The sequence below is a fragment of the Lepidochelys kempii genome, chromosome 14 (assembly GCF_965140285.1).
Source record: "Lepidochelys kempii isolate rLepKem1 chromosome 14, rLepKem1.hap1, whole genome shotgun sequence".
Classification (NCBI taxonomy): domain Eukaryota; kingdom Metazoa; phylum Chordata; order Testudines; family Cheloniidae; genus Lepidochelys; species Lepidochelys kempii.
The window spans coordinates 40,314,642-40,328,122 of NC_136393.1; the positions used below are offsets into that span (position 1 = coordinate 40,314,642).

At 47.4% G+C, this 13,481-nt stretch overlaps 2 protein-coding genes across 2 annotated transcripts in view; both read left to right on the forward strand.

The window, feature by feature from the left end:
• Positions 1–13,481, forward strand: part of LOC140904638 (uncharacterized) — an 819,798-nt gene that overhangs the window by 234,358 nt on the left and 571,959 nt on the right.
• The window catches only part of LOC144929355 (C-type lectin domain family 2 member D2-like), a 287,754-nt gene that overhangs the window by 67,475 nt on the left and 206,798 nt on the right, over positions 1–13,481 (forward strand). The window lies entirely within an intron of this gene.

Sequence of the window (13,481 nt, forward strand, 5' to 3'; positions counted from 1 at the left end):
TATAAGCATTTCATAGAGTCTAAGTATTAAATACATTCATATAAGACTAATATGTATTTTGAACAAAACTAATGTACATGTGAGCTGGTTTGTTTCCAGCTATGAGTTTGTCAGTGCTTAGCTAATGCCTACAGCATTGGTCAGAGCTGGCACTTGGTCTGCCAATGTCATAAAAGGTGGATGACCTGGTTAAAGATGTGTCTTTCATACTCTGCACCCTTGCAAAGCTGGATAGGGGTGTAAACCAGGGACCTCTTGGTGCCAACAGGCAGAGGGCACAGGGGATGCAGAGGGTTTTGCAGAGATCCTCTGGGTCAGATATAGGAATTGTAGTTAACCGAAGGGTGGCATGTGAGGTCTCTACCAAGAGCACATTGGTTGCCATAATCATTGCAAAATATATGTCCAGATACTGTTTAAGTAGTTATATGTCTCTTCTGAAAATTGTGTTCTTAAGGATTTGGGATTAGGGTGGGTCACTAGGAGGTGATTTAGCTCAAGAATATTCCTTTCAAACAAGAGGTTACAGATACTTATTTCTCTGTCTGGTCATGGGTGCTTTGGGTATTGTATGTTTTGGGTATTGTATGTTTGGGTATTGTATGTAGCTACAGACTAGGGACCGAATGGCTAGGCAGCAGTTCTGCGGAAAAGGACCTAGGGGTGACAGTGGACGAGAAGCTGGATATGAGTCAGCAGTGTGCCATTGTTGCCAAGAAGGCCAATGGCATTTTGGGATGTATAAGTAGGGGCATAGCGAGCAGATCGAGGGACGTGATCGTTCCCCTCTATTCGACATTGGTGAGGCCTCATCTGGAGTACTGTGTCCAGTTTTGGGCCCCACACTTCAAGAAGGATGTGGATAATTGGAGAGAGTCCAGCGAAGGGCAACAAAAATGATTAGGGGACTGGAACACATGAGTTATGAGGAGAGGCTGAGGGAGCTGGGATTGTTTAGCCTGCAGAAGAGAAGAATGAGGGGGGATTTGATAGCTGCTTTCAACTACCTGAAAGGGGGTTCCAAAGAGGATGGCTCTAGACTGTTCTCAATGGTAGCAGATGACAGAACGAGGAGTAATGGTCTCAAGTTGCAGTGGGGGAGGTTTAGATTGGATATTAGGAAAAACTTTTTCACTAAGAGGGTGGTGAAACACTGGAATGCGTTACCTAGGGAGGTGGTGGAATCTCCTTCTTTAGAGGTTTTTAAGGTCAGGCTTGACAAAGCCCTGGCTGGGATGATTTAACTGGGAATTGGTCCTGCTTCGAGCAGGGGGTTGGACTAGATGACCTTCTGGGGTCCCTTCCAACCCTGATATTCTATGATTCTATGATTCTATGATTTCACAATGGAGCCTGTTTGCCTACTCTGCCAAATGCTCATCAAAAGAAATCTTCAAGAGCAAAATTTTACAGAAAGGAATAAAGAGCAGGCAGGGGTCCTGTTTACAAGTAAAGACAATGAATTTTTGGGATATATCTGGGCGTGACCTACATTGGAAATGTTCCTTCCACTGGGGGAGTAATAGATACACATCTCTATCCAGATATTTGGGTATTCTATATTGTGTTCTCACACTATAGGCCTATTTGCATAGTGAGCCAGATGCTGTTTAAGAGATTTTGAAATCTACAAGAAAGGAAAATACAGGAAAAAACAACCAGTAGGAGGGTGTCTTCTTTAGGAATAAGGACAATGGATTGTCCTGATATATCTGTGTGGAAGCAGACTGGCAGCATGTTTGCCTCAGGAACGAAGGATCACAGTCAACCTGGCTGTAAATTGCTGCAAGGATTTTTGGGTGAGCAATACTTAATTAGATAGGAGAGTACCTTGTTAATTGAGACTGGGCTCTAGAGTACGTATTATGATTTTGTTTTAAATTAGGGCTCTCAATTGTAGTTAACTCAAGCAATTAATGCAAAACAAATTAACTAAATTAAAAAAATTAGTCACAATTAATGGCAGTTTTAATTGCACTGTTAAACAATAATAGAATACCAATTTAAATTTATCATAAATTGGATGTTTTCTATGTTTTAAAATATATTGATTTAAATTACAACACAGAATTCAAAGTGTACAGTGCTCACTTTATATTATTTTTATTACAAATATTTGCACTGTAACAAAGATAAACAAAAGAAATAGTAGTTTTCAATTCCTTTCAAGTACTGGAGTGCAATCTCTTTATTGTCAAAATGCAACTTATAAATGTAGAATATTTTGTTACATAACTGCACTTAAAAACAAAACAATGTAAAACTTTAGAGCCTACAAGTCCACTAAGTCCTACTTCTTGTTCAGCCAATTGCTGAATGCTGACCACTTCTTATTTACAATGTCACCTGAAAGTGAGAACAGGCATTTTCATGGCACTGTTGTAGCGGGCATTGCAAGGTATTTTTGTGCCAGATAGGTTAAATATTTGTATGCCCCTTCATGCTTCGACTTGTAGATTGCAAATTGTACAGTGCAAATATTGGTAATAAAAATAATAATTAGGCTGCCAATTAATAACAGTTAATGCATGTGATTAACTCAAAAGAACTCAATACTTTTTTTAATGTGCATTAATTGCATACTAGGGTGCCGTGCTCAGGGGGTGCTGCTGCATGCCTCCAGGGCGGGGGTGCTCCTCCCCGCATCACCCTTCTCCACTGCTGCTCCTCCCTCCCACCCATGGAGCCACCCCAGACCAAGCTACTCCAGACTAGGAACCTGGCTTCACTCTTCTTCACAGAGTGGAAGGGGTGGGGTGGGGGCTGATGTTGGGGTTCCCCCTGCCCCCACCCATGTACCTGGTTACTGCTGAGCTGGGGTCAGGGAACAGGGGGAGCCTGTCTGCTGCTGCTGCCAGCTCAGGAATGAGTGCGGTCGACAGGAGCTGCTGTTGGCTGAAAAAGTGCTCAGGCTTCTGAGTGCTCTGCTTAAAGAGACAACGCTTCCCCAGCGCGCACGCACGCACACACACACACACACACACTCTTCCCCCAAAGAGCAAAACTATTTAAATAAATGGTATTCTGTTATTGTTTAACAGTGCAATTAAAACTGCGATTAATCACAACTTTTTAAAATCTCGTGATTAATCACGATTAATGCTTTTTAGTCATTTGACAGCCCTATTTTAAATGTAACTATTTGTTTCCAATACTACTTGCTATGACTTGAATCTTGATTCTTTGTTAAATAAAAGTATACGGTGCTTGTTTTCAATACAAAAATAGCTAATTGCCTTGTGTCAAGCAGCACAGTGACCTGAAGTGTAACGGCTAAACTGGTGTGCACTGTTTCTTTAGAAGCAGCGAATCCGTGAACACTACGAGTGTCCGGTGAACCAGGGGACGGACGCTCCAGGGAGATGCTTGCAGGGTTTGAGGGTTGGAATGAGCCAATCAGTAACGTGAAGTGAGACTGCAGGGCCTGCGGGGCCAAGAGGGCAGTGCTTGTGTTGCCTATGGCCAATGGAGTTGGGAGCTGGCCCAAGGCAGGCGCAGATATGGCTTCTCATGGTAAGGCACATGGCAGTGAAGTGCTCACAACCCTGGGTACACCTGGGAAATATCACAGGAGGCCAGTGGCACAAGGGTGCAACTGTGCCAGGACCTCAGGACTTCTCTATCATGTGCCAGGCCTGTACTGGCCTCTGTAACCGTTGAATAGGGGCATTGCCAGCAGATCAAGGGACGTAATTGTTCCCCTCTATTTGACATTGGTGAGGCCTCATCTGGAGTACTGTGTCCAGTTTTGGGCCCCACACTACAAGAAGGATGTGGAAAAATTGGAAAACATCCAGCGGAGGGCAAGAAAAATTATTAGGGGACTGGAACACATGAGTTATGAGGAGAGGCTGAGGGAACTGGGATTGTTTAGTTTGCGGAAGAGAAGAATGAGGGGGGATTTGATAGCAGCCTACAACTACCTGAGAGGTGGATCCAAAGAGGATGGCTCTAGACTGTTCTCAGTGGTAGCAGATGACAGAACGAGGAGTAATGGTCTCAAGTTGCAGTGGGGGAGGTTTATGTTGGATATTAGGAAAAACTTTTTCACTAGGAGGGTGGTGAAACACTGGAATGCGTTACCTAGGGAGGTGGTAGAATCTCCTTCCTTTGAAGTTTTTAAGGTCAGGCTTGACAGAGCCCTGGCTGGGATGATTTAGTTGGGGATTGGTCCTGCTCTGGGCAGAGGGTTGGACTAGATGACCTCCTGAGGTCCCTTCCAACCCTGATATTCTATGATTCGCTGATACTATGAAGAGGGAGATCAAAAACTGTCCCCTTCTATCCCTTTGCCAGTGCAGGCATGAATCTGGCCCATTGAGCCAAACCTCTTCCAGCCTTAATTTCCAAATCTATACAATGTTTTTGTTGTTGTTTGTATTTCAGTCAATGGACAACAAGGACCACATTGTTCTGAGCTCTGTACAGATGCTGAGCAAACAGACCCAAAGAGCTTACAGCTCAGGGCCCTGATCCTGCAAACCCTTAACATTCTATTAATGGCAAAGGGCCCAAAGTAGATAAAATTATAGTCACGCTAAAGTCCTTACAGGATCTGGGTCTAGGTTATGACAAAATGCAATAGGAGAATGAGACAAATCAACCAAGGGTTGGAGAGGGAGGATGAGAGAACAGTAAACAACTCTTAGAGATTGTACCTCCTAGGATGGTTGAGAGACTTAATGGATATTGATTCCATTGCTGTGAGATGCCTGAATGAAAGAGAAAATGGAAGGTTTCAGACTCGTTTGTATTAAAGACCTGTGTGTGTCTCTGTCCCTCTCTGTCTGTTTCTCTGCCACAATTAAAACACAGTCATGTGAAGAGTGGGGATGTTGTTATAAATATCACAACATAAAATCTCACTGATTTTATCTTTTCTCCCTGTAGACAAGGTGGAGATTATTTTTCAGTTACGAGAAAATTCCCATGAAAATGTTTTCTTGAACTTGTAGCTAAGCCAATGCTGACCATGACACAACCAGTCCTAAAAATAAAAACATTACTAAGACGTGCCCAAGTTGAAGTCGGACAAACAATCCAACCCCAACCTTAACGCTGAGTTCATGCCCATAGCAATGAACGGAAACATTCTCACTATCATCCAAACACCCTTAACTCTGACCCTGGGATTTTCATAGATATTCATACACATTATATATATTAAATTCATAGGAATGAGTGGACAGGCCACTCACCTCAGGGCTGATCTCTGGCTCTAATACTCTGCTTCCCTCTCTCCTCAGTGAATGTGACTCTGGATCCAGACACGGCTCATCCCCAACTCCTCCTCTCTGAGGGTCAGAAAAGTGTCAGACGGGGAGACAAATGGCACAGACTGCCCAACAATCCCAAGAGATTTGATACCCTGGAGTGCGTGCTGGGCTGTGAGGGATTCACATCTGGGAGATACTACTGGGAGGTGGAGGTGGGAGGTGAAATAATCTGGGCTGTGGGGGTTGCCAGAGAGTCTGTGAGGAGGAAGGGATTGTTCTGCTTTAACCCTGAGTGGGGGATCGGGCTATGGAGCAGTGGTGGGGTGAGTTCCAGGCTCTCACCTCCCCTAAAATTCCTCTGCCCCTGAGCTGGGTCCCCAGGAGGATCCGGGTTTGTCTGGACTATGAACAGGGGCTGGTGACATTTCTGAATGCTGATAATGATGCCCCAATCTTCACTTTCCCACCGGCTTCCTTCAGGGGGGAGAGAATCCACCCCTGGCTTTGGGTTCAGAGTGAACAATCACAGCTCAGACTGTGTCCCTGACACTTGGGGAAAACATCCCTTCTAAAGACCCTGAAATCAACTTCTCTAGCCTCAGACACCCTAATTTCTATGAACCTGGAGAACGCTTGTCTTCCTGAAAGCCTTCTACCATACAATCAGTTTGTATGACCATAAGGCTTGATGGGGCCTCTGAATTGTTAAAGTATAAAGACCAAGATGCTACTGAAATGGAGAAACCAACCGCATTGCTCCAAGAATTGTGCAACCTGTTTGTCACTGGCCTGTGTGATCCTTGAGGAGTGTAGCTGACTGTAGGGGTCAGAGACTGTCAGATAGGAGCTCAGAGAGTGGGAGAATGAAAGTGAAAGAAAGTGACAAGGAGAGACATGAGCCAGGGTGACAGAGGGACTGGGAGATGCTACTGAACGTGATGGTGTCATTCATTATGTAATCCATCTATTTAATTCACTGGTTCATGAAAAGTGGAGCCATTTTAATGCCTTGGAAAAGTGATTTCTGCAAATGTTGCACTTTTTCTCTGTTCTGACCTTACATAATCACTCCCTAAGTGATTGAAGCCCTCATTTTTTTGTTAACTGAACCTTTTTAATAAATATAAAGCTTTATTCTGCTTGGTGTTTTCCACTCTTTTGAGGGAGCGAGGAGGTGCAGAGGAATTGATTCGCCACTGACCAAAAGACAAGTTAAGAGTAAGGTGGGCTACACTCTATGGGGGGGCAAGTTGACTGGTTTAATCAAGGGGCTGTAGAGCTGCCACCCTCCGTAAAATGACCTGCTTATGAACTTGGAAGTGCATTGAAACCCATGTGGATATATATCTTCCTTCTAAACATGGTACTCTTTAAAAGAGTCTGAAATAGAGCTTGTGAGGCTATTTTGGAGTTATTTGGTCAAGGGGTTCCCAAAACATACCCCCAAATACTCTGCTTTTATCATTTTCAGATTTTTATAACACTTTGTTTTAGAATTAGGAATAGCAGATTTAAATTAAAGCTCAGGAAAAACTTGCTAACTGTAAGAACAGTAGGACAATGGAACAGTGTCTAGGAAAGTTGTGGAAGCTCCTTCACTGGAGGTTTTCAAAAGGAGGCTGGATAGCCGTCTGTCTTGGATGGTTTAGACACAACAGCTCCTGAATCTTGGCAGGGAGTTAGCGTGGATGACCCTTTTAGTCCCTCCTAACCCTGTGATTACCTGAAACAAATCTAGATTTCTGACCGTCCAAAAATGTATCCCATTGGACTGCCCCTGAGATCAGCTTTTCAATGGCATGAAAGACCAGTTTAGGAATATCTCAGAACGTAGTGAGCTGCCAAAGTTTTAGTATCTATGTGAGCAAATGTTTCCTCAGAAACTCCTTTGTCAAGAACACCCATGGCACCATGTACTGATTTGAGGGAATAGGCAGTGTTCTTTGAGCTCAGGGACAAGGAGTTCATTCCTCTGCTCAGGTGATTTGCATGCTGTGCATATTGGCACTCTCAGCTTGCCTTTCTGCTTGGTGTGCGGGTGGCACAGATGACAGTGAGCCACCCCATAGGACAGCTGGGAGGGGAATCTGCTGCTCTGGCTCGTGGGGTATTTCACGGTTACAGAGCCTGAACAGAGTCCAGCCTGTACTCTAATCTCCTAGCACACTCTTGGGGTGAAGACCTATTGTCTAATACCTCCTCTTGAGAATGGGGACCCAGTGTCTGACTGCCTAGACTCTCTGGGTGCAGTGCTGACACCTCAGCCTGCCTCATGCTTAAACGCGCCCTTTCCCAGACCCCACCCAAAAGGTTTGAGGCTCCTGGGTTACAGTTTAACTCTCAGGGGCACACCGTAGTGGTGTTCCTGCAACAGATCAGGATTCCTGTGTCACCCAGTGGTGCCCTGCTCTCACTCTGGGCTGTGCAGTGCATACAGAGAAAGGCCAACAAATACTTTATTTATTTAATGGTTATGGGTAGACAGCTTAGAAAGATGAAGTCCGACAGAGGAGCAAGAAGGTCAGAGGTGCTGGGATCTTACAGAGAAATCGACAACAGCTAGGAAATGTTACACTGGACAATGCTTTCCTACCACATTACTCTGGGCAGCCTCCTCTATGGGAACTGTAGTGTGAGCTCTGTGCTGCTTGGATCTGTCACATATCTCACAGTTGGGATCTGATTCTTCTCACAGAGCAGTTTGAAATCTCGCCCTTGACTCACACACTCTCCCTTCTGGCTCTTCTTGCTTTTGTAAACATGAGTTCTTCCCTCAGGGCTCCTATTTCTCCAGGCCCCGCCTGTAGCTGGTAGCAGGGGCATGGTCAGATAAAGGGCATGGCTCAGATGCCACACTGTGCCAGCTCCTGGTGCTGGTTTGGCCAGAAGTTCCTTTGCCCAGCAGTGTCATTGCAATGAGGATGGGAGAAGTCTCGTTCTGATTCCTCTCCCCAGGACTTGGTGATTCAGGCTCAGCTCAAATGGTGCTCACAGTCTGTAGACACCAGATCCTTGGAAGCAGCTTCCACTTGGAGATTTTTGGCTGTGCTTAGAAATACCCTGGGATCTCTCTGCAGAGTGGAATGAATTTCACTCTCCAGAGCCAGTAATGGAGCAGCAATTAGGCAGGTCCCCTCCTGCCACAGGCTTGTTGTTACTCAGCTGGAATCCCCAGACAGCTGTCCTGAGAACCTGGTCCCTCTGGCATTGTGCAGGAGCAGATTTAAAGAGACATACCTTGGGAGCCAATGATCCAGGATGGTGCAGCCTGGACTTTGTGCAGTAACAGGATGGGAGTATATAAAAACTGTAAAGTTTCTAACCTGAAGGTTTCTGCCTTTTCTTTTCTCCTTCCAGCTATTCCTTTTCTTTCCTCTCACTTGATTTCACCTTCACCCTTTGCCTTGCTTCTTTCTTTCTACTGTATCCCCTTCCCTTATTATTTCAAATCTTCCATTCTCCTGCTCTTTCCTCTCCCCAGCTGCCCCACCTATCTTCCTCTTCTTGGAGTACAAGAAAAAAAGACTGCCTCCAGCTATAAGGAAACAAAGGACACCTCATCAACCAGCAGTGAGGAAAAACTGTCTCTGACCCTAAGAAAATGGAATGAGATGGCATTGCAGTACAGAGCTGAGCAATCAGCCAGTAGGTCAGGAACTGACAATAGTGACAAAGGAACACAAAGGATCAAATGCTAAACCCCTCTCAGTGGCTGAAAGTTCATCTGGTGGCAGGTCACAGGCCACTGTGGAAGGTGCTGGAATCTCAGCCTGGTCCCTAGTGGGGCAGGTGTCACCATCATACACAGATATAACTAGCAGGACCTGCACTGACTGGTTCCCTTTGTCATCGGTCTCAGCAGCAGAGGCCAACGACTCAATGGCTAGTGGAATCAGAACTTTCATCTCAGCTTTAGAGAGAGATTTTCCCCAGGTCAGGGTTGAAGTCCAATGGCTGTGGGCAGCGTGCATGAGGGGAGCTGGTTAGAAGGCTCCTGCACTGCACAGTGTGTGGGATAAACAGATACGTCCAATCCACTAGGCTCTCAGGACACTTGTCTGTTCCAGCTGCAAGATGGTGATCTGGGAACAGACTGAGGAGACCTGATAGTGTCTGGGGAGCAACCACCTGGGACCAGGAGTGGAAACTCAACTGTGGTGGGAAAGGAGCAATGACTAGACATGCTACTGCAGATATATTTAGTTCAACTGGGTACAATGCTGTTGACTGAAGTCATGCCAACAATCAAAAACCAGTATAATTACATCACTTGTGCATGTTCACAGAATGCTTCTTCCGTCGGCAGAGCGCGTCCACACTTAGTGCTCAACAGTAAGAGCAGTGCACTGTGCGTGGCTATCCCACTGTGCTACTCAGCACCTTCTGCAGCTAGGAGTTGTGGGAACACAGAGTGGATCGCAGTGTGTCATGAGTGCAGGCTCAACGTCCCATGATGCAGTTTTTCCCACCCTATCATTCCATGGGCTTCCAACTGTGTTTCATGGCATTTTTCAATGGTCCCTGTTTACTGTGTGCCCGCCATCTCTCTCTGAAAGGATGGATCCTGCACTGCTCTCTACCGTTGTGGTCACTGTTATAAACACATCATGGATGGTCATGTAGCATATCATGGACTCCCAATCTGGACAGGAATCAGAGTTCCCTGACCTGCTATGTGCCATGGAAAGGAACAACACAAGATTACTTTTAGCATTCATGGAGCAGCTGCATATGGTGGATCGTCGCTTCTGGGCTCGGGAAACAAGCACTGAGTGGTGGGATCATATTATGTAGGTTTGGGATGATAGGCAGTGGCTGCACAACTTTTGGATGTGGAAATATGGCCAGTTGGTGAAGCTTCCCCTAGGGGAATCTATCCCCCTGTCCCGCCCCTTCCTCTGGTGGCCCTGCCCAAGCTCTGCCCTGCCCCACCCCCACTCTGCCCCACACCCTGCCCCTCTCCACACCTTGCCCATGCTCCACCCCATGGCTTGCTACCACTTGGCCCCCTTGCCTGCCCCTCACCGTCACTCCTCTTGTCTGCTGAGGAGGAGAGGAGCAAGCAGAGGGCAGAGGAGGCCTAGGGGGAATGGGTGGAGCTGTTCAGCCACCTCCCCACTGAAACCCTTTTCCCACTGCTTGCTGTCACCATTCACTCCTCTCCTCCTACTCAGTGAGCAGTATGTGGTGGGGACCTCAGGGGAATGGGCAGAGCAGAGCCAGGAAGGGGTGGAGTGAGGGCAGGCCTCAGAGGGAAGAGTGGGACCTCAGGGCGGAGTGCAGGCGTGGCCATGGCCCAGGTGTCGCTGTTCACGTGTGGTGGATCAGCAGTTTTGGGAGGCTTAGCCTCTCCTGGCCTATGATCCCTGCCGCCCTTGTGTGGAAAGTCATCTTCATGGAACTGTGTGCAGAGCTTGCCCCAGCACTGAAGCACAAGGACACCAAAATGAAAGTTGCCCTCTGGGTGGAGAAGCACATGGTGATCACTCTGTGGAAGATGGAGACTCCAGACTGTTACTGGTTGGGCATGAATTAGTTGGGAGCTGGGAAGTCCACCACTGGGGCCACATGAATGCAAGTTTGCAGGGCCATTAATCGCATCCTGCTATGAAGGACTCTGACTCTTGGCAATGCGCATGAAATAGTGGATGGCTTTGTGGCATTGGGGTTCCCTAACAGCAGCAGGGCGATAGATGGCACACTGTAATGGTCCCTCGCTCTCCCATGGTGAGGGAGGCCACTCAGTCCAGTCCCGTCTGGCCAGGACCAGAGTCCGCAGGACAGTCAAGAGCCCACAATAGGGCTGAGCGACCAACAGTCACAGGCCAGCTTTAGCCTGGGCTTAGGAGGCTCAAGCTGCCAGCCCTTAAACAGGGTCTATAACTGAACTGGGCCCCGGGCTTGAGGAGGCTCAGGCAGCCAGCAACAAACAATCTCAGGGCTGGCTTTAGCCTGGGTGGGGCTCAGGCAGCCAGCAAACAAACAGTCTGCAGGTGGGCTGGGGCCTGGGTTTGAGGAGTCTCAGGCGGCCAGCGAACAAACAGTCTGCAAAGGTGACTGGTAAAGGAAGCTCCTTCTCCAGAGCAGGAGCTTCTCAGAAAAGTGTAGGGAGTTAGCCACCCAGGGTGGGGTGGCAGGGGGACGCGGCCCCACCCTACTCCACCATGTCCCACCCCAGGGCCCTGGCAGGGGCAGGATCGGCTGCCCCTGCGTCGGTGGGGATCCAGCCGCAACACGCCGACTGAGCCACAGCCCCTGGGGCTGCCCCTGGGCTACTTCCTGCCTCCCCGGGGGTTGGTACCTGTGGCCTTCAGGCCTCTTCCGGCTCCTCGGGGTACACAGCAGCAGGCTTTCTGGGCCAGTTGGTGTAACAATCAGTGAACCCAAGTTCCCGGGTTCCCTGAAGACGTTCAATGAGTGCTACTTTTTCCACCATCACTCCCAGGATCTATTTTCCATCCAACTCCACACTCACCCCCACTCTCCCACTGTGGGCCTGTATACAAAATCAAACTGCCTGCCCAGGTATCCGGTTACTGAACAGAACCGCCCCAGCACAGCTAACACCGTGGCATGGTTTGCAGTAGAATAAAGTTCTGATAAACGTTCCCCTTCCCCCCAAGTCTTGCAGGGTCCCACAGATGCCCTGTGAGGCAGTGCAGCTAAGGGCACAGATGGGACCTTGATCAGTTCTGTCTGTACTGAGGATTCTGAGAGCCACATGTGCTTAGTGGCTCCCCCAAAAACAGAGAGTGCAGGGGGCACCCACACCCAGGGATCGGCACCACCATGTTATGCGATGGACTCTTTGCAAAATTACTGAACTTAGTGATGGACACTGGGGGAGGGGGGGTTATGTCATTCAGTCATTCAACGTTTTTTTGAAAAATTATCACGGACCTCAAAATTTTTACCATGGACACTTGGGTCTGTGAATGGACACATTGCCTACCCCTGTTCACACCTCTCCCAACACCATTCCTCCCTTCCCTGACTTCAGCTTTCTCTGTTCCTGGATCCCTCCCTTCTGCCCACTCAACCCTTCCCTGGGATCTCCCCATCCACTTCTCAGAGCTCCACCTCCATATACTGGGGTCTCTTCTCTTTCATTTCTGCAAGGGGCTCTTCCTACTTGTGGCCTTCCCCCCCTCCATTATATACCCCTCCCCCAAGTCTTCCTCTTGTGATCTGGGCTCTTCACTTCCTACTGCTGCAGCCTCCCATCCCACTCCACCCTAGTGTAAGCGGGGGAATGGTCCCGCTATTGTGGGGAACTTTCCTGGCTTATACACTACCCCAATGGAATTGACTTGAGAAAGGATCTGAGTCCTCACTCCTAGTCCCTTTACACAGAAGCCTGCCTAACCTCAAGGGCTCCCCTTCCACTCTCCTGTGTGGCAGAGTCCTCATAACCCCCAACATCACTGGGTCAAGGATTCCTGGGGGGCTTGACCCACAATCTTGTCATTGTCACTTAGGCAAAGGCTAGAGTGTCCCCACTCTGAGGTATTCTCTCCACTCTGGACACTTCCCTGACCCACTGATCATTATATACATTTCATAGCAAATACAATTTACTGAACAGCAACAAATTAAAAAATATAAGGTGTAAAGATGCTGCCTTTGGTGTGACACTTCTGAGATTATCAATTCAGGACAAATTGCTTCAAGCAGGGGAATTACAGCCCAAGGTTGGGGTTTCTCCACTTCTAAGGCACACCAAACCAGCCAGACAAAGAGGACTTTGGTTTCACCCCACTGGCTAACCATAAGTCATACAAGCAATTCCCTTAGACACTCCAGTTTCCCAGTATCACCACCAGTGCCACTCATTATGGGGACGAATGGTTATGAAAACCAATACCCCAATAAAAGAAAAAAGGTTCTCTTGATCCCAAAGGGCCAAGCCCCAGACCCAGGTCAATATACAAGTTAGATCTTACCCACAAATCATGCTGTTGCCAATCCTTTAGAATCTAAAATCTAAAGGTTTATTCATAAAAGAAAGAAATATATATGAGAGCTAAGATTGGTTAAATGGAATCAGTTACATACAGTAATGGCAAAGCTCCTGGTTCAGGCTTGTAGCAGTGATGGAATAAACTGCAGGTTTAAATTAAGTCTCTGAGTACATCCACATCTGGGATGGGTCATACAGTTCTTTGTTCAGAACTTCAGTGTAGCAAAGTTCCTCCAGAGGTCAGAAGCAGGACTGAAGATAAAATGGAAGGGTTTTCAGGGCCTTTTATATTCTCTGCCTGTGGA